Genomic DNA, 21,845 nt, shown 5'->3' on the forward strand with positions numbered 1-21,845 from the left:
CAATGCCGTCTTATGTACAAGAAGAGTGAATCTTCTAAGAGTTTGTGCTTTGAGCGGCTCCTGGGATACCAGTATTAGGTTCCGATGCACCAGTGCCGGTTTACTGTACCCAGTGGTCCATCACATTGACCATGAAACACAGATGTTGAATCGGGATTGAATACAAAAGGTACAATGCCCACTTAAGTACAAGAAGAGTGAATCTCCTCCGAGTTTTCCATTGAGCGGCTTCTGGGATACCAGTATTAGATTCCTATGCACCAGTGCAGGTTTACTGTATCCCTTGGACCTTCACATTGACCATGAAACACCAAAATTGCATCGGGATTGAATGAAAAAGGCACAATGCCGTCTTAAGTACCAGAAGAGTTAATATTCTAGGAGTTTGTGCTTTGAGCGGCTCCTCGGAGACCAGTATTCGATTCCGATGCACCGGTGCAGGATTTCTGTATCCCTTGTCCTTCACATTGACCATGAAACACAGAAATTGCATCGGGAATGAATACAAATGCGACAATGCCGACTTAAGTACAAGTAGAGTGAATCTTATATGAGATTGTGCTTTGAGCAGCTCCTGGGAGACCAGTATTAGATTACAATGCACCAGTGCAGGTTTACTGTATACCTTGGACCCTCACACTGACCATGAGACACAAAAACCGCATCGGGATAGAATACCAAATGGACAATGCCGACTTCAGTACAAGAGGAGTGAAACTTCTAAGAATTTGTGCTTAGAGCGTCTCCTGGAAGACCTGAATTAGATTCCGATGCACCAGTGTAGGTTTACTGTATCCCTTGGACCTTCACATTGACCATGAAACACAGAAATTCCATCGGGGTTGAATACAAATCTGACAATGGCGACTTAAGTACAAGAAGAGTGAATCTTCTCAGACTATGTGCTTTGAGCGGCTCCTGGGAGGCCAGTATTAGATTTCTATGCACCTGTGCTGGTGTAGTGTATCCCTTGGACCTTCACATGGACCATCAAACACAGAAATTGCATCGGGATTGAATACAAAAGGCACAATGCAGACGTAAGTACAAGAAGAGTGAATCTTCTAAGAGTTTGTGCTTTGAGCGGCTCCTGGGAGACCAGTATTAGATTCCGATGCACCAGTGCAGGTTTACTGTATCCCTTGGACCTTCACATTGACCATGAAACACAGAAATGGCGTCTGGATTGAATACAAAACGGATAATGTCCACTTAAGTACAAGAAGAGTGAATCTTCTAAGGGATTGTGGTTTGAGTGGCTCATTGGAGACCAGTATTATATTCCGATGCACCAGTGCAGGTCAACTGTATCCCTTGGAGCTTCACATTGACAACGAAACACAGAAATTGCATCGGGATTGAATACAAAACACACAATGCCGACGTAAGTACAAGGAGAGTGATACTTCTAAGTTTTTGTGCTTTGAGCGGCTCCTGGGAGACCAGTATTTATTTCCGAAGCACCGGTGCAGGATTACTGGATCCCTTGGATCTTCACATTGACCATATAACACAGAAATTGTATCGGGATTGAATGCAAAATGCACAATGCCGACTTAAGTACATGAAGAGTGAATGTTCTATGAATTTGTGCCTTCAGCGGCTCCTGGGAAACCAGTATTAGATTGGCATGCACCAGTGCTTGTTTACTTTATCCCTTGCACCTTCACATGGACCATCAAACACAGAAATTGCATCGGGAGTGAATTGAAAATGCACAATGCCGAGTTAAGGAGAAGATGAGTCAGTCCTGTAAGGGGTTGTGCTTTGAGCGTCTCCTGGGAGACAAGTATTAGATTACGATGCATCAGCGCAGTTTTACTGTATCCCTTGGACCTTCACATTGACCATGAAACACAGAAATTGCATGGGGATAGAATACTAAAGGCACAATGCCAACTTAATTACAAGAAGAGTGAATCTTCGAAGAGTTTGTGCTTTGTGCGGCTCCTGGGAGACCAGTATTAGGTTCCGATGCACCAGTGCTGGTTTATTGTATCCCTTGGACCTTCACATTGACCATGAAACACGGAAATTGCATCGGGATTGAATACAAAATGGACAATGCCGACGTAAGTACAAGATGAGTGAATATTCTAAGAGTTTGTGGTTTGAGATGCTCCTGGGAGACCAATATTAGATTCCGATGAACCAGTGCAGGTTCATTGTATCCCTTGGACCTTCACATTGACCATGAAACACAGAAATGGCATCGGGATTGAATACAAAAGGCACAATGCCGACTTGAGTACAAGAAGGGTGAATCTTCTAAGAGTTTGTGCTTTGAGCGGCTCCTGAGAGATTAGTATTAGATTCCGATGCACCAGTGTAGGTTTACTGTATCCCCTGGACTTTCACATTGACTATGAAACACAGAAATTGCATGGGGTCCAATACAAAAGGTACAATGCCGACTTAAGTACAAGAATAGTGGTTCTTCTAATAGATTGTGCTTTGAGCGGCTCCTGGGAGACCAGTATTAGATTCCGTGGCACCAGTGCAGGTTTACTGTATCCCTTGGACCTCCACATTGACCATGAAACACAGAAATTGCATCCGTATTGAATACAAAAGGGACAATGCCGATTTAAGTACAAGAGGAGTGAATTTTCTAAGAGTTTGTTCTTTGAGCGGCTCTTGGGAGACCAGTATTTTATTCCGATGCACCAGTGCAGGTTTACTGTATCCCTTGGACCTTCACATTGACCATGAAACACAGAAATCGCATCGGTATTGTATACTTAATGCACAATGCTGACTTAAGTACAAGAAGAGTGAATCTTCTAAGGGTTTGTGGTTTGAGCGGCTCATGGGAGACCAGTATTAGTTTCCGATGCACCAGTGCTGGTTTACTGTATCGCTTGACCCTTCACATTGACCATGAAACACAGAAATTGCATCGGGACTGAATACAAGAGGGACAATGCCGGCTTAATTACAAGAAGAGTGAATTTTTTAATAGTTTGTGGTTTGAGCGGCTCCTGGGAGCTAACTCGATACAATACACCCTGGAAGTGGAGAGCAACCCGCACTGGTCACCTCAAAAGGTAGAACATTGGGAATTATTGTAGATGTAGCTAAATGGAAAATCTGAAGGGAAATAACAAAATAATGTGTACTAGGATGGGACAAACCTGCCCAACTCCTCTACGAAGGATACCAAGGGTCTAAATAATGTTTTGATAACATTTTTTATTTAAAAATATCTGTGTATAAATTGTTCATGTTGATGTAAATTTGACAATTTCAGAAATGGTCATGCTTAGGAACAATGTAAGAAATAGGTGTTATGTAAAAGCCAGTGTGCTTTTGTTTGAAACGAAAATGGCTGTGGGGAATGGAATAGGTGCGAAAGTCGAATTGGCGTGCTACCTTGAGCAAGTGCGGGAAGTAAGTCACACAGTCTGTAGGCAGCAGTGATTGAGGTAACTCCTTTGTGGAGCAGAAGCTTTGCCTGCAAATTTTCATAAAAATGCCTCGATTGAAGACTGCAAACAGCTTACATCATAGCTGCGAGTTGTTGAGCTACTGTATGTAAAACTGAATGAAGCCAAGAAGAGAAATTGAGCCCATACAGCAAGAAACTTGCAGGCCGTAGTATGGGTAGTTTAGCTGTCATAACTGTTCGCCACACCCAAGCCTACAGCCCACAGATAAAATTTTTTTCTATTTTTACCTTTGTACAGCATGAACCATTAATTTAAACTGTGTTTTAATAATCATTCTTGAACTTTACGGAAACTGGCTCACCCTGTTATTTCATCTTAATCATACATCTGTGTAGGGTTCTTTCCTGGTGTTTGATTAATCCGAGTGTCCTGTTTTACAGACTTATGAAGTGCCAAGTTAATATAAAGAGGCACCATTTGAATTGCTTTAGTGTAAATAGTAAAAATGTTTTCTTAACTATTGCAAAGTGTTATAGTTTGCTTACATAAAATTCAATCAGAGTGAAGCCAAGTTATTAGAACCTGTTAGATGGCTATACAGAATTAGTTCAAAGAATAATAGCTTTTGAAAGTAAATTCCACCAAGAAAGTGGTTTTCTTTAAGTGAAATGTTCAGTTAAAAAGTGTGTGCTTTAGGGTCTAAGTATTTAAGTTTCTTGATTATGGAAAGTGCTTTTCTAAAGGTTGTCCCCCCACACCAGCAAATTTTTTTTACCTTCCTTGAAGTTATCTACTGGGCTTTTTCTTTTTTAAAAACATAATGTATAAAGATGGAGCCAAAAATTGTTCAAGTGGGGTAATTTATTTGAAGAGCCAAACTAAACAGTAGCAAGAAAGTAGGCAAAATTCACATTTCTGCTTCTCCAATACTTCACTATTTCATTGCCAGGATAGGTTGGTGACCATTAAGTACACGTTTTAAACCACTAAATGAACTTGGAAATGAGTTGTCCTAGCTTCAGTATATTATTATTCATACTGTGTTTCTATCTAGCCACTGGGTAAGATCTTAGGAATAGAAGTGAATAGTCCAATTTACTTATCCATTACACGCAACACACGGTTAATCCTGTAAGAGGGATAACTCTATTGATTATCTTTTCCTATAAACAGGACTATCTTTCCATAGTGTATTTTATTTGGAAACTAAACTAAATTTTAGTAAGAGGGTTATACATGGCAACATAGAGAAAGGGTTTCTGTTATTTACGTAAAAGCATACTAATATCATAATGGTAGTGTTATAAGATCCTATTAATGTGTGGTCATGACATTTGTTAAATGTCTCACCACATTCTTATTGAAACTATTTACTCTTCTTGTAAATAACACCTATGACAATTTTAAACAAATGTCCACTTGGACTTTGCTCGTCAACTTTCATTTAGGTAACAGCGATCTTTTAGATATATTTACATCAGTACTGATAAGAAATACTGACTAGCTTTATTTTCAAGAATCTCAAGCATAAGTTATACATACTGTTATCCTCCAATAAGAATCATTGGCCGATTCTTCATCTTTGACAGGTTCAGCATGCCTGTAATGCAAAACATTATCTTTCGTATTAACAGATGAAATCCAACTTTTTAAATTTAATAAATGCTTATACAAAGATAAAGTTTCTTCAAAAAATGTATTTCTGACAACTTCCTGTCACAGATAATTTTCACTGAATGTTGCAACCCAGTTATATTGCTGATGAGAAGCAAATGTTGATCTTTTCCCTCTCTTCCTTCACCATCTCCTGTTTTGTTCACCTTGACATATTTCTATCAAAAAGACTACCCCAATGGATCCACTGCTTATATTTAACACACACTAAATTCAGTTAAAATATTTCCTTAACACAGGATGTGCATTGACGAGCTTGAATTAATCAGAAAAATATAAACAGATACTAACCATTCAACAGCTCTTACAAAATACTTGCATTAAGTAATCATCAAAGCTACTTTTTGTACAGTAAGAGGACTAAGTGTCAAAATGGTGCTACATGCTACAGGCAGTGCAATAGAATTTATTTTACTCATTGCTACAGCAATAAATGTACTTATAAAAATATTCTGACTTAGACTATAATCAAATACAGAGAGAGAAAATATTCTAACTATAGAGATATAGCAGCCATAGGCAGAAACAAATAAAAAACTGATACTAATCTTGGCTTTAAGGACCTAAAGTTTCTTCATCTGGAAAATGTAAAAAGAGAAATGAGACTGTTCAAGAATTAAGGATGAAAATTCAGGATCTTGAGTCAAGGAAGATGGATGGTTAAATGAATGAAAAAACTAGACTGGACATGATGAAATTCAGTTGTGAAAGAGCAGCAGATGATGTAATTTTAAATGCTGAGAAATAAGATCTCTTCAAGAGGAGCCACCAAAAGGTCAAATAAGTGAAGAACAAGCTGAAAATACCGTTAAATGGGCTAAAATGGCGGCAAATAGATAAAGGAAACAGAAAGAAAGTGCTGAAGAACAGGCAACCAAACAACAACAACAACAACAATAATAATAATAATAACAGCACATTGTAGCAATATATAATAGCAGTCCCACAACATCTGGAGGAAGATTTTCCACTAACAGAGCAATAAATTCATGAAGCCATCAAATCATTCCAAAACTTCAAAGCAACAAATGAAGACTCCACTACAGCAAAATTATTGAAATAGTCAGAACACACAAATGATCTACAACTGCTGTTTGAGAACATTTGGAAAGCTGAAGAGATTATGGAAAGCTTTAATCCACAGTTATGAAAAAAAGGGGACACACAAAATGTCAACAATTGCAGACATGCCTCACTTCTGCCAGTGGTATACAAAATATTATAAAAAATTCTCTGGACAGAGTTGTAGAAACTTTAGACAAATAACTGGGAGAATCTCGAGGAGCTCTAGAAAGGGAAGACCCTGCACAGAACAGATGTTTATTAGAAAATCGATAATCCTCCACAGACTGCTAATCACCAAACTTATAATAGTATCATGTATTGGTTTCAAGAAAACATTTGATTTGGTAGGCAGAGAAATGATAGGTATAATCATCAAAGAATTTTGTGTTAAAGCAAACATAATCCTCAAAACACTAGCAAATAGGATGACTGAAGCTAAATTTATGGGAGAAGTATCTCAACCATTTGAAATAAAAACTGGTGTTAGACAAGGGGACAGTTTATCACCTTTACTGTAACACTGCATTCTAGAAAAAATAGAAAGTATCTGGAATTTGGAGAAAAAAATCACAAAATTGAACCAATAATTTTAGGACGAAAAACAAATGGAATTAAGGTAAACAGCCTGGCTTCTGCAGATGATTCTGATATACTTTAAAGAAATCTTTTGGAAGAAATAGCAAAGAGAGCTGGTCCCAAAATTTCAGCCAAAAAAACAACATTGATGACTATTTTAAACAATGTATCAACATTCTTAGAAAAACAAAAATGTAAAATAGCATTAGTAAGTAAATTTAAATATATTGGACAAACTGTACAACAAAATGGACTAGAAGAATTAACAGTAGATGCAAGAGTTAGCAAACTGGAGAGAGCAAATCGTTTGACAAAGGATATTTACAACATGAAATGTACAACTAAAAAAACCTAACTAAAACACTATCCCACAGTGGTATGACCAGGATGTTTACATGGATGAGGATGCCTAGTGATGAACTATAAGTTGGATAGAACAGAGGTTCCTCAAAGGAGCATTATTAGAAAATAATGGTTGCAATACAAGCTACAGATGGCTGGAAAATGAGAAGTAATGAGGAGATCTACAAAAATTTTGAGAAAATATCAGAAGTAATGGCTAAAACAAGATTAATCTTTTTTTAGAGACCTCTACTGAATGAGTAGTTCTGGAAGAAGGAATCAATGATAGCATGGATTACAGAAATAAGAAAGAAACAACATCAAACAATCAGAAATAATAGAAAGAAACCTTTTTACAGATAAAATACTGAATTTAAAAGGATCATCACCTCTCCAAGATCAAAATTAATTTCATCCCTCTCAATAAGACCGTGAAAACCGGAAATAAAATTCATAAATATGATATTGCGAAGCTCAAAATCAATCAAAACATATTGGAACAATGCCTCCAGTAACTGACAGTTGAATCCCATAAATGGGCAGACATTTCCTCTATGATCCAACAAGCAGCTAATACAACAATCCTGACAGCTAAAAAGAGGAATCATACATGGTGGAATGAGGTTTGTGGTGAGGTGGTGGCCCAAACAGCAAGTGCATGGAAAAAGTGGAACTCTACCAGGAGACCTGATGATTTTGATGTATTCCATGAAGTTCGAAAATATGCAGCCAGAACTCTACGAAGGGCTAAGCAATTGCATGAGAAACAGCAGTTAGAACAGATCAATCAGCGTTTCCAGATAAACAATGTCAGAGACTTCTATCAGACGTTCAAATCGAATTTGAAAGGATACCAAGCCCCTAGTTTTTGTTTTAGAGACGAAAATGGAAAGCTCAGTGTTGTGTACACAGTTCCGCGTATTCAGCGCGTACACAAATTTCCCACTAGAGTGCGCCCCGCTAAGCACAACAGCGCAGGCGCAGCGCTCGTCCATCTCCGCACTGCGAGATGGCGCTGTCATAGTGATGGACCAAATTCTGCTTCCGCCGATCCGCGTATTAATATGTAACACAGCCAATGAGATTGCTGCTAACATAGAACACTTTCTCCTCGCGCATCACACTCACGTAGTGATTGATGAACGTGTGAGGTATTATAACGAGTGTTGAGACCTTCGATCAGTCAGTCTGCATTTGTCTGCACCAGTCTGTACCAGTCTGCATTAGTCTGTACCAGTCTGCATTAGTCTGTACCAGTCTGTACGAGTTCTACAATTGTCTGTACCAGTCCATAGTCAAGATTCAGTCTGCGCCTAATAAGATTACCATATTCCTGTACATAGCCATGAAGATAAATGTATAGACACTTTTGTCAAGTATCCGAGATATATGTGAGAATAAGATTAACGTACCAATACCAAAGCAACTTCAGATTGTCAATTGTAAATAGCATCCAGAACCAAGTTAAGTAATTTTTATATTTGTTATTATTTTAATAAATGTATGTGAAAATTAATCAAGTTCTGTTTAAAGTTGGTCACCGTCAATCTGCTACTCTAAACGTGCAAGTGGCATTTCTATCGTCTGACCTAATGGCAGAAGATAAACACGCCATGCGAAGACCACGAGACATATTGCTGACACTCACTTACTTCGTTAGAGCAACTAGTCAAATAATCTGATGGTGTGTGTACTGAAGGTCTTACAGTATGCACACCACACTCGGCCTGACCAACAAAGAAAACTGCAAGATAATGTCTCGTTACTTTGAAAATCTACTTCATTGTGATGAACCGAAAGAAAGATTCCCTGTATGTGCCCCTATCCACAAACTACCCCTCATCTCCATCTAGTAAAGAGGAGACCGAAGAGATCATCAACAACTTTAAGAATAATAAGGTAGCTGGAGAGGATTCAATAGTGGTGGAACTACTGAAGCTGGCAAATAATGAAACTCTAGATATACTAGTCCAACTTTTTGAGGAGATCTGGAGAGCCAGGATGATACCAACTGAATGGCAGTCAGCTTTAATCCATCGTCTACACAAAAAAGGTGATAAATAGAATGTCAATAACTATAGGGGTACCTCATTAGTTTCTGTTCCATATAAGATTCTCTCCAAAGTGATACAGAACAGAATAGAAGATCATTGTAACCAACTGATTGGGGACTATCAAGCTGGTTTCCGAAAGGGCGATTCTTGAGCAGAACAGATCTTTAACCTGAAGAACATCATCAGGTACAAAAAAAAAATGGAAGAAATAACTATGTGGTCATGTTTGTTGATTTTCAGAAAGTATACGACTTCATCGACTGACAGGCATTAATGAATATTTTGGAAAAGTTTGGGGTGGATAATACATCAAGAAAACTGATCAAACAAACTCTTGCTAACACAATGTCAAAAATTAAATTTATGGGTGAGGTATCTGAACCCTTTACAATCAGAACGGACATAAGACGAGGAGATGGACTATCCCTCTCCTTTTCAAATGTGTCTTGGAAAAGGTCATTCGAGAGTGGAGAAAGTTATTAGCCCAAGAAGAAACAAATGAAGAGTGGTTCAGACTTGGTCCTAAGAACAAAGGAGTGTGCATTGACTGCTTAGATTTTGCGGCTGACCTGGCCATTTTTGCTAACAACGTAGAGTCAGCAGCCAACAAGATAAATAGGCTGTCAGAAATTGCTGAAAAATGTTAGACTCCAGATCTCTATTCGAAAGACAAAATATATGACGAACATCTGTGACGGACCTGAATGGATGATAACCAATCTGGGAAAAATTGGGTGACTTAAGAATTTCAGGTATCTTGGTGAAGTCATCCACCAGGAGAATGGATTAAAAGAAGAAGCAATTGTCGGGATGAGGAAGTTAGACAAAGCATACCAACTGACAAAGAATGCTTATAACAAAAAGTCTTGAGTATATGGGCCAAGTTCCAACATTATAATACAGTTGTAAAACCTGAGGGCTTATAAGCATCCGAAACATTGACCACGAATAGACAAGGTCAAGCTGAGCGGCTGGAAAAGCGTGACTGTAGGATATCAAGGAAAATCCTAAGGTAATGAATAGATGGGTCGATGGACAATGGCAAATGAGAGCAAATGAGGACTCGTGCAGCAAGACAGAACCTATCATAGCATCCATTAGGAAGCAATGATTGTTATTTTATGGTCATCTCATGAAAATGGACGGTGATCGACTAACAAAAAGAATACGGAGTTTCATCCTATCTAAGAAAACGAGGACGAGATGGTTCAAAGAATGTGAAAAAGATCTTAAGCAGATTGGTATATCAGAGAGAAATTCCTGAAAGGAACAAATTTAGAAGATTGGTGACCACCTACCAAGGTTTTAACATGGTGTCAACATCCGAAAGACAGTGAGGACCATTATCTGAAGAGCATAAAAAGGCACTTCTTGGAGGGGCTCAGACGATACTGGCAGGATGTCAAAGCTGGAGCAAGAACAAGACCTGGACACTAGAGTGAAGTCGGTTGTTACCACACAGTCCGCAGAGACTCAGCTCGATAGAAAAAATAAATAAATAAAAATAAAAGGCTTTCGATGCAGAAGAAATAGGGGATTGAGAACAACACGAATAGAATAAAGGGGGAAAAACATGAGGAGGAGATGGACGAGTACTGGAAAAACAGGAGACGACAAGGGAAGAAGAAGAAGTGAAGTTTTTACATGACGAGAGATGGTGATTGGATTTGATTTGATTCAGTTTTCGTTACATACACCGAAAAAATGAGATGATTCTCGAGGGTGTGGAACATGTCAGAATGTATAACACAAAACATTTTAATATAATGAATACTACCCTGATCATTTGTCACGAGATTGTCAAAATAGGTGAATACAATACAGTAAACTGGAAAAGCAAATATTTACAGAATTAATACGCTGTCAGAATGAAACATTGTTATGCACTATTAATAAATTTATCATACACAAAATACCAAATATTGACTGTTGCAACCAAGTGCTGTCAAAACTTAACTCTAACATATTTTTACTTAAGCTGGCCTAACAGTCTCTCTTAGGATATTCATCTATAGAGTAGAAGGCATTGCCTATCAAAAAGTCATTCAAACTCTGTTTAAACTGTGCTTTATCTGAAACCAAGTTTTTAATGGTTGCTGGTAATTTATTGAAAATGTGTGTTCCTGAATATTGGACCCCCTTTTGGACCAACATAAGCGATTTTAGGTCTTTATGTAGATTATTCTTATTCCTAGTATTGATAATATATATTGAGCTATTTGTTGGAAATATAGATACATAACTTGCAACAAATTTCATTAAGGAGTAAGTATACTGAGAAGCAATGGTTGGAATTCAAAGTTCCTCGAATTGGTTCTACACGATGTTCTTCAAAGACTGGTCCCAGATACTCCATTGCACCATTCACCGAACCTGATAACCCCGAGCCGTCAGTAACAAAAATTAAGTCTTGCTTAAGAGATTTACAACACTACATGCACTTGTTGCCAAAGTCTCATTTACTTTTAGAGCTATCTGTTCCACTTCCTTTTTGGCCCCACTTCTCTCTGTCTTCACTATATCCCACACAGTTCTTATTTTGTTGCCCAATACAATTATCTTTTTCTCTTAATTAAGCTACTTCGATTTCTGGATTACTTGATTCAATATTTTGCAGTATTCTTTGCAATGCATTACAATGCTAATATCAGAAATGTTCCTAGATAGTAGATACAGTCTCCTTTCTGCCCCACATGATATCTTTATTCCTTGTGTAATCCATGGTTTATCTTTTGACTTCTGTGTGATTTGAGTTACCTTTAGGGGAAAACAGTTTTCAAAAGAGGAGGTAACTTTATTAATAAATGCTTTGTATTTTCCATTTGAGTCAGGTAAACATCTCTCCAGTTCATGTCTTTGAGCAATTTCCTGAATTCCTCAATTTCTGGCTTATTTATTATACTCCTGTACTCAGATTTAATATTTTTTTATCCTGACAAGTTTCAACATTTAACACAAGATGCTGCACGTCGTGATCAGATAGTCCATTTACTATTGGTTTTGTGATATGACTTTTTTCCCCTAGATTTGTTCATAAAGATATCATCAATAGCAGTCTCAGAGCATTTACATATCCTAGCTGCAAAGTTCACAATAGGAACTAAATTGAATGATAGTGTTAAAAACACCAGCAACCACTATTTCCTCTTCTTTTTTTTTAACACAAGCCATTCCTTTCGCTTTGTGAAATGAAGCACTGCCTAGTTCCAAAACACAGGACTACTATGACAAGGTGAAATGTTCTCAGAGTGCTACATGTATGATAGTAAATGTAATCAGCACTATAGTTGTTTTCTGAGTAATTATGCTGTGTGTGTTTCATTCAATCACATGAAATGGAATAATATCATCAATTTATTTATTTGGGCTCTTTATCACCAAGATACATTCAATGTTGGTTGAGGTTTATCTTTTGAATTCACTCCAGTGTAGATTGTCAAAATTTTATCAGTTGCCAAAGTACTTGTAACACAGTTTCCGAATTTACTGCCATCCAGGAAAGCATCGCACTCAAATTATTCTCAGAGACTGAGAGCTGGCTGAAACCGAGAGTAGAAAGCTTTGACATATTTAGTGATTAATGGAATATATATCGGAAAGGCAGGTTAGACACTGTAGGAGAGGGAGTGTCCATTGTCTCTATTGAGGTCAAAGCTGATTGTGACAGTGAGGTTATCTGGTTGCACATAACAAGTCTACGTGAAATCACGTTAATTAATGAATGTTTTAATCAGCCACCCGGTTCTGCTATGACAGTTTAGGAGCCATTCAAAGAAAGTCTACAGACAGTAGCACGTAAATACCTAGATCATGCAATACTAGTTTGAGGTGAATTTAGCCTACTGAGTATAGATGGTAGCCTATGGCTTCATTGCAGGGGGTGCAGTCAATCTTGTGAAGCATTTTGAATGTGGTTTTCGAAATTTTCTTGAGCACCTAGTTTGGCACGCCACATGCAATGGAAATATCTTAGACCTTGTAGTTACAAACAGGCCAGATATCATCAATGACTTCAGCATAGAGATGGGGATTAATAAACATGATAACATCATAACAACTAAGGATACAAAAATTAATAAATCAGTCAAGAAGGCTAGGAAAATGTTCATGCCAGAAAGAGCAGATAAGCAGATGTTAGCATCTCACTTAGACATAACTGACATCACTTAGTTCCATTAAGATGGACGTAGAGAGATTATGGTCAAAGCTTAAACAGATCGTGAATTGCACTCTCAACAAGTCTGTACCTAGTAAACGAATTAAGGATGCAAAAGAGCCACTGTGGTTTAACAATGAAATTCGGAAAATACTGAGGAAGGAAAAGCTACTGCACTCTTGGTTCAAAAGAGAATGCCAAATGGCAACAAGGAAAGGTCATACCTCAGCAAAAGATCTGGCTGAGATACAGGGGAAATTATTGTCCTATGTAAAATCACTAAGTGAGTCAAAGGTTTCCATCAAGTCACTTGACCGGTCTGGTGTGGCAGTAGGAGATAAATGTTTTAAATTTTGCATTTAAGAAATCATTCATGCAGGAGAATCATATAAACATACCGTCATTTGACAATAGCACAAAGACACCTAACAACAATCACCACAAGAGGCCAGCGCTAGCACAAGTTGTTCACATGATATTCGTTGGACTGTTACCTGTAAACACGTGCCATGTCAGTGCTCTTGGAAGAGAGCTGTGGCAGTGACACGGCTCTGTTGTTGTTCCTGTGTAGTGATCTGCAAAGCCAGGGGGGGGGGGGGGTCGGGTCGAGATTCAAGCAGTGATTAAGTACCTCATAAAGAAAGGTATGAAAGCGAACGACATTCATGCCGATTTCCAGAATACACCAGGGGACTCTGCTCCTTTGTCTTCAACTGTTGCCAGGTGGATAAATGAATTTAAATTTGGTCAGGAGAGCTTAGATGATGATCATCCATGAATAGGTCAGCCAAGATGTGTCACTACTCTAGAAATCATTGCAAAAGTGCGCATAATGATCAAGGAAGATTACCAATTTAGAGTGCGTGAAATTGCTCACGCTTTCCAGATGTCATCTGAAAGGTATTCACAAGATGGGTGCCGCGACTCTTGACGCTGGGTCAAAAACGCATGAGAATGGACATATCACAACAATGTTTGGCCTGTTTTAGGAGAAACAAACAAGATCTTTTGTGCTGGTTTGTGACCACGAGGAAACTTTGGTTTACTACTATACCCCAGAGACAAAGCAACAATCAAAGCAGTGGAAACATGCTGAATCTCCGCCGCCAAACTCCTTCAGCGGGGAAGGACATGGCGTCAGTGTTCTGGGATGCGCCACCAAATTCCTTCAGCGGGGAAGATCATGGCATCAGTGTTCTGGGATGAGAAGGGGATTCTGTTTGTACATTATCTCCCCACTGGGCAAACAATTACTGGAGAATACTATGCTAACCTTCTGGACAAATTGCAACAAAAGATATGCGAAAAAGGCCAGGTTTAATAAGGAAGAAAGTCGTCTAGCATCAAGCCAATGCACGTTCGCACGCATGTGCCATCGCCATGGTAAAATTACACAAACTAAGGTATGAATTGTTGCCACACGTCCCTCTCCCCTAAACTGAAAATTTATCTTTGTGGACGAAGATTCACTTACATGAAGAATTGATAGCCTGAGTTGTATTTTGTAGGCCTGGAGGAAAATCATTGTCGAGATGGGATCAAGGTATTGGAACACTGTTGGACCAAGTGAACTAATCTACAAGCAGGGTACATTGAAAAACAAAAAAGTTTCAGTGACATAAGTACTTTTTGTCTATTCTGTTTCAAGAACTTCTCAAACCACCCTCGTAAGCATCCCTGACACCTGAAATAATGAAAAACAAATAAGTCGCCAGTTGCAGATGGAATCTCAATTTGGTTTTACAAAGAGTGCTATATGGCACTGGACCCTTACTTAGCTTGTATTTATTGTGAATCTCTCACGCAGCAGAAAGACCTAAGCAACTGGGGAAAAAATACAGAGGCGTCTCCTGTATATACGAAGGGCGAAAGAACAGACCCGCGAAATTACAGACCAATACCCGTAACATCAGTTTGCTGCAGAATTCTTGAACATATACTGGGTTTGAATCTAATCAGTTTCATAGAGACCAATAAGATTATGTCCACAAATCAGTACAAAGCATCGCTCATGGGCAACTCAGCATGCCCTTTTGTCATACGACGTCTGTTCAAAAAATTCCAGAACTTTGTCCACAAAATTTTCTATGCTTATCTTTTAGTTACTATGGATTGTCTCCTTCGAAATACTCACCTCCACAATTGATACACTGCTCCCAATATCATTTCCACTTCCAGGAGCAGTCTTGACACACCTCTTGCTGGGTCGCATACAGTGCCGTCTGCGAATTTTCTTTTATCTCATCTACCATTGCAAAACTTCATCCTTTTCAACTTTGGAAATAAAAAGAAGTCTGCAGGGGTCATACTATTCTCGCAAGGAACATCTCATTCTCATTTGTGAGATCCAATAAGTTTTTTTGGTCTTGACTCATGAGCTGTGGAATGAACTTGGCGGCAACACAATGCATTCCAAGATGCTGTGTCATTTCATAACATGATCCAATTGAAATGTTACATTCTTCTACACTCTCTCGAACAGTGAATCTTCGACTGGCACACACAATTTCGTTGACGTTCCTGGCACAAGCATCATCAGGGTACATCTAAGAGCGTCCTGAACAATGATCTTTTTTACTTTTGTAAAGCCATTTTTAAAACGTGTGAATAATATGTAACACCGAGTATGGCTTAAGCACTCATCGCTATAGGCTCCCTGCATCATTTGGTGTGTCTCTGTAAAGGTTTTCTTGAGTTTCACGCAAAATTTAATGCAGATTCATTGCTCCTCTAACTTTTCCATCACAAAATTCAGAAACCCAGATTCCATATTTCTTGATTCCCGAGAAGCATTTGACATAGTGCCTCACTGCAGACTTTTAACAAAGGTACAAGGAAATGGAATAGGTTCCCAGACATGTGAGTGGCTCAAAGACTTCTGAAGTAATAGAACCCACTACATTATCCCTACGGTGAGTGTCCATCAGTGACTAGGGTATCATTAGGATCGTTCCAGGGATGTGTGGTAGGAGCGCTATTACTCATATTTTCTATGTGCATAACTGATCTGATGGACAAAGTGGACAGTAATCTGTGGTTGCTTGCTGATGATGTTGTGGTGTATGGAAGGTGTCATCGTTGAGTGATTTAGGAGGATAAAAGATGACTTGAACACAGTTCCCAGTTGGTGTGATGAATGACAGCTAACCCTAAATGTAGAAAAATATAAGTTACTGCAGATGAGTTGGAAAAACAAATCCATAATGCCAGAATCCAGCATTAGTAGTGTCATGAATGAAGAAGTCACATTGTTTCAATATCTGGACATAACATTGCGATGTGATATGAAATGGAACAAACTTGTGAGGGTCATGGTAGGGAAGGCGAATAATCATCTTTCGTTTGTTGGGTGGATTTTACTACAGTGTGGCTCAGCTGTGATGGACATCACATATAGGATGCTAGTGTGATCTCTTCTTGAGTACAGTTTGAGTGTCTGGGATCCGCAAGGGGTCGAATTAAAGCAGACATTGAGGTAATTCAGAGGCAGGATACTAGATTTGTTAACAGTACGTTGAAACAACAACATACAAGTATTATGGAGATGTTTCTGGAACTCAAATGGGAATCCCAGGAGGGATTTTGAGGAACACTGTGCTGACTGCAGAACAATTCTGCTTGCATCAACATACATTATGCATAAGGGCCACGAAGATAAGAGACGACAAATTAGGACTCATAGAGAGGCATACAGACATTCACTGTTTCCTCACTCGATTGGCAGATGGAACGGGAAAGGAACTGACTACAGTTGAATTAAAATTACTTGATAGTTGGCACTTCAAACGCCAATAAGAGTAGTCAGCGTCACACTTGAACTGTCTGCTGTTGCCAAACTCCACCAAAATTGGACAGTCACTTCCAATTCCTGGTTTAGCATTCTTTCTTGATGTATTTGTATCCCGAATTACGAGCCCGACACTTTTATTATGTATTTCATGACACGCGATAGCTACACCAAAAACAACACACATTAACAATGCTAATGAAAGACACACATTTCATTCATAGCACTAACCAAACACTACCGAATAAGTCAGCACAAGGTGTAATTCAGTATCATACATATAGTTATCATATTCACAGAGATTATCTTACATTAAAAAAGCTTTTCACTACACTGCGTGAAACTGAAATTTTTAAGGTTACAATTCATAGTTGCAACTGGGTCACTACATTCACATATATAAATACTTCATGCAGTGTATAAAATAAATAAAATAAAATAAAATAAAATAAAATATTAATTATTTTTATCTGTCTGATTGGCTCTCCTATGAGTCGTCAGGTTTTGATTATTCGGTATCAGACGCTTGACAATGGCTTTTTCGTAAAGGCAATGTTACTCGTACTTGACCGTGAAATAAAACTGAAATAATCGGACTTCGTAATTAAATCGATTCCAAAGACTGCTGCGGTAGGTGCGGACTCATAAACTAAATCTCAATATTACAATAATTTGCCAGCCATGCCAAAACGTCGTACAGAGGTGATTGTCTACTAAACAAAAAATTACACAGTTAGTTAAATCAGATATATTCAATGAATAAGCCTACAGTTCATAATCCTACTTACTTTTATAAATATAAATTCTTTACAGAATCGAGTGCCTAGTATGGTTGCAACTCGCAGTAATTTTCTATATCATGAAATATGGCGGTGTGCCAGACAATAAACTAAAATACGTGCTTCTCGCACCACTTCAACGAGAGCTCTTTCTTTTTTTTTAATCAAACATACGACTAACGAAAATGTACTTTTGTTTTATCAGCGACACAGCGCTGCAGTTGTGTGCCATAGGCTTTATTTATTTGTCACTGATTATTTATTTAATTAATATCTCGCGTTTCCGAGGAAACTCACGCTCGGCATGCAAATGTGCCTTTATATTGCCCCCTGAATTGCGAGGCGAAAGGACACACCTGCAGGCGAGCAATTCACCTAAAGGCACAAGAAAATCTAAGTTATCTACAACTATTTACATGACTTACATTATACTGTATATTATATACAAAATTTGAATGACGCGCGTGCGCCGAAAAAGTTCTTATGTTGGCAAAACAGAGTGCGCGCATGCGCAGAAGCGTCTGTGTAACTACGGCACTGCCGTTATTTCGTAAATTTAGATCACGCGGCACAGTATTGCAGTTCATATTGTTCGTGTGCGCGCGCATTTCTTAGTCGTTGCACAAAGAAAATATTCCACCAAGATTACATATGAAGACTACATTCCATGAAAGGTAACTTAGTTTTAAAATTACAATATTTGTTATAATACAATACAACTTTAGATTGTTGAATGTTCTTAGTTACATAGCATTGCAATGAAATGCTTCAAAGAAAAATGTCCGTATTTTCCAGGTGCGTTGACCTATACACATGGTGTCGTTATCACAGTTCATATTCATCTGCTGCACAATAATTTTTTACAGGTTAGTATCGTCGTGGTAAAGTTTTTTTGATCACAGTAACATCGTTGTATAACAACGTGATTAATACATAAGCATGTCCATTTCCTATTTCCATTATAGTCGTTGTGATGCAGTTCGTTGTGACAAAAAGCATTGTTTATTACAGATCAGACGTGACCCGTCGAGTAATTAGTCCATATGCAGTTCGTTTTCGATATTCCGTGGAAGCTTGGTTGCAGAACCTCGGACGGCACATAGCTGGCGTCGATCCTTGGACAGTCCAGGTAAGCGTGTCCGTCACATTTCGAGAACATTTCATTCCCTGAAGTTCCAACCAAAATTCTTCCACCCGTCGTGTTGTTTTCTGGACAGGCACTTTGTGTCCATTTAATCCAGTTAACATCTTGAAGTTGGGTACTGTAGTAATGTCGCTAGACGATGCACGAATTATGCACTTCACATATTCAGTTTTTTTTTTTTTTAAATATAGCTCACCTAAATGTTCGTGGTTACTCATCGAAGAAATCGTTCATCGCGTTAACAAAGGTACGATGCATCATGAATGTCATTAACAGTTTCTTTCACATAGGTTTCTGCGTAGTTGCAGACTTAGTAATGTACGTTAATGTCCGTGAATAGTGGTTCACTACGCAATTTTTTTTTTTTTTTTTTTTTTCTTTAAAAAAGTTTTTCACATTTTGGCACTCGTTATCGTTCAAATTTTCACACAGTAACAGTTACATTATACATCAGTTTAAAAAAAACATAAGTAATAATACATACACACGTCACATATTTTCTTAGCATAAACATAATACAGTTGCACATAAACATGTTTACATCATCATTACATAGCTATAGGTTATTACATTGTGTCATATTTGATTACATGAATTGCAGATATTTACATCCTCTTTAGCGGTTTTGCTGGGATATTATCGATGTTTTTTGTGATGTCATCTGAAATTAAGATAGGTTAGACACAACATTCATTACATCAGTAGGCAAGACCAGGCGTTTTCACTACTCAATAAATATTCAAAATAGTAAGAGAGAGAAAATGTTCGATTCCTCGCGTTTTGTGCGTGTGTGTAGTGTGTCTGTGTGGCCTTGACTACTGGTAGATGCTTTTCTTGCTGAGAGATGTGCGTCTAATCTATTTCTCGAAGTAAAAGATCGCTTCACAGATGACGTCTGTCGGTTCGTCAGGTGTCATAGCAAGTCAGTGGTACCTACAGTCACAAATATTCCGTGAAAAATTTATATATCATTCACTGCTACGTAATCATAAATTTTACTTTAATATTCAGTCTTCTCGGTGGAACCGCGGCGTTGAAAGAAAAGTTCTTCTGTCTTCAACTGCGTCACTGGAACCGCTGAAATGAAAATTTCTATACTACTTATAATCTATGTTGTAATTTGTTTTAGTTCTTGCCACACAGCAGGTCATTGAGATAACGGTACGTTATATGTCTTATGGTAGAAGATCTTGTGAGGCTTAACTTCAATCTTGTACACATACGTGTTGATAACACCTAATCGTTTGGTAAAAACTTGTAAATATTTGGATAACACTTCCTGTAGTTTTATACGTTCATGTACACTGAGAGCTGTAGCTTCACTTATCTTATGATCAAGCAATGTTTTCAAGTCCATTAGCTCTGTGTCAGATGAGTGTGTTTGCATGTCTTGAATGTCTTTGTCAAGTACTAACTGTACCTTGTACCCTGTACAGTGTTTGTCATGCTTTAGAGTTCTCCTGTCCAAATCAATAATAATTACACTGCCTTTATCATTTAAAATACATTTACCTTTGGAGAAGTCTATAATGCAGTCCTTCTCGCTCATAATATCTATTCCTAATATGCAATTTGTCACAAGGTTTTGTACAACCAGGAATGGCCATTGTACGGTTCCATTACCTTTTTTTCACGTTTACAAAAACTTGCTTCGTAACCCTACATGACTTATTACCTAGTGCAGTAGTTATTTTACAGTTTTGGGCAGGAAACTCAGGCACAGGTTCCAATTCACACATCTTTTTATAAAAATTAAAAGATAAAACGCTCACAGCTGCACCTGTATCTAGGATAATAGTAGTTGGAATCCCACCTACTACACCAGTAGTGGATGCTAAAACAATTTCATTTGTGTTTAAACGACATTGTGTACTGTCTTGTAAAAGTTCATCTGATATATTGTTATTGTGGTTGTATCTTATAAATAAAACAGGTAGTTTTTGTTTAGAATTACTCGGCATATCATTATTCTGTTGTTCAAGTGTGGTGTCAAATAACTGATTAACATTGAAGCCGCCCCCCAAGGATTCTTCAGCCACGACCTGGGGCAAAGTAGTGACTGTTTCTAGTTTGTTGGATTATCATTTGTACTAGGTACTGACACAGATTGAGGTTGTGCATCAGGTGTCATTTCTATTATATTCACATTCGGATATTGCCTATTATGATCTCCAAACTTTTGCGGTTGTTGTTGCTGTTGCGCATTATAACTTACCTGTCGGTCGTAAGGTATGCTCCAATTTTGACCTGGTGGCTGCTGTGGTAAAGCAGAGTTTGAATGAAAGTACTGATCGTTACGAGTCCAACCTTGATGCTGTCTTGGCTCGTAGTTATTATTATTTCTATTTCTGTTTGTGTTTTTGTTATTACCTTTGTATCCGTTGTTACCGTTGCAGTTATTACCGCGGTGCCTTTTGTATGGATTGCCGCATGAAATGTTATTACTGTTGTAACTATTGTTCGTATTGGAATACGCGTGTTGATTTTGATTTCCGTACTGAGACGGCATGTGAGTTTGCTGTTTTTGTTGTACCGCGTATCCAACTGTGGGCGCGCCAGAATTGTGTTGGCAAGCCTGCATGTTTTGCATACCACTAGTGTAAACATTGTGGCTGCTGTTTTGCCTCGCGAAGCGCTGATCTTCAAGTAACATGTCAACCGAATCTAAAGCTGTTAAAAAATAATCTGAATCGTCATCCGGGATATGTAGAAGTTTTTCCTTAATGTTGAAAGGCAATTTGGCCTTCAACGCTCGGAGTATATCACGTGTTGCGACTGGTTCGTCTAAAAAATGTCCCATGTTCAAGTATTTTTCAAAATATCTGCGTAAGTTACCATTTTTACTGTTAAAAGTTTCAGGTTCTAAAATTTGTCTCCTG

Source organism: Schistocerca piceifrons, unplaced genomic scaffold (genome assembly GCF_021461385.2).
Source record: "Schistocerca piceifrons isolate TAMUIC-IGC-003096 unplaced genomic scaffold, iqSchPice1.1 HiC_scaffold_2356, whole genome shotgun sequence".
NCBI classification, from domain to species: domain Eukaryota; kingdom Metazoa; phylum Arthropoda; class Insecta; order Orthoptera; family Acrididae; genus Schistocerca; species Schistocerca piceifrons.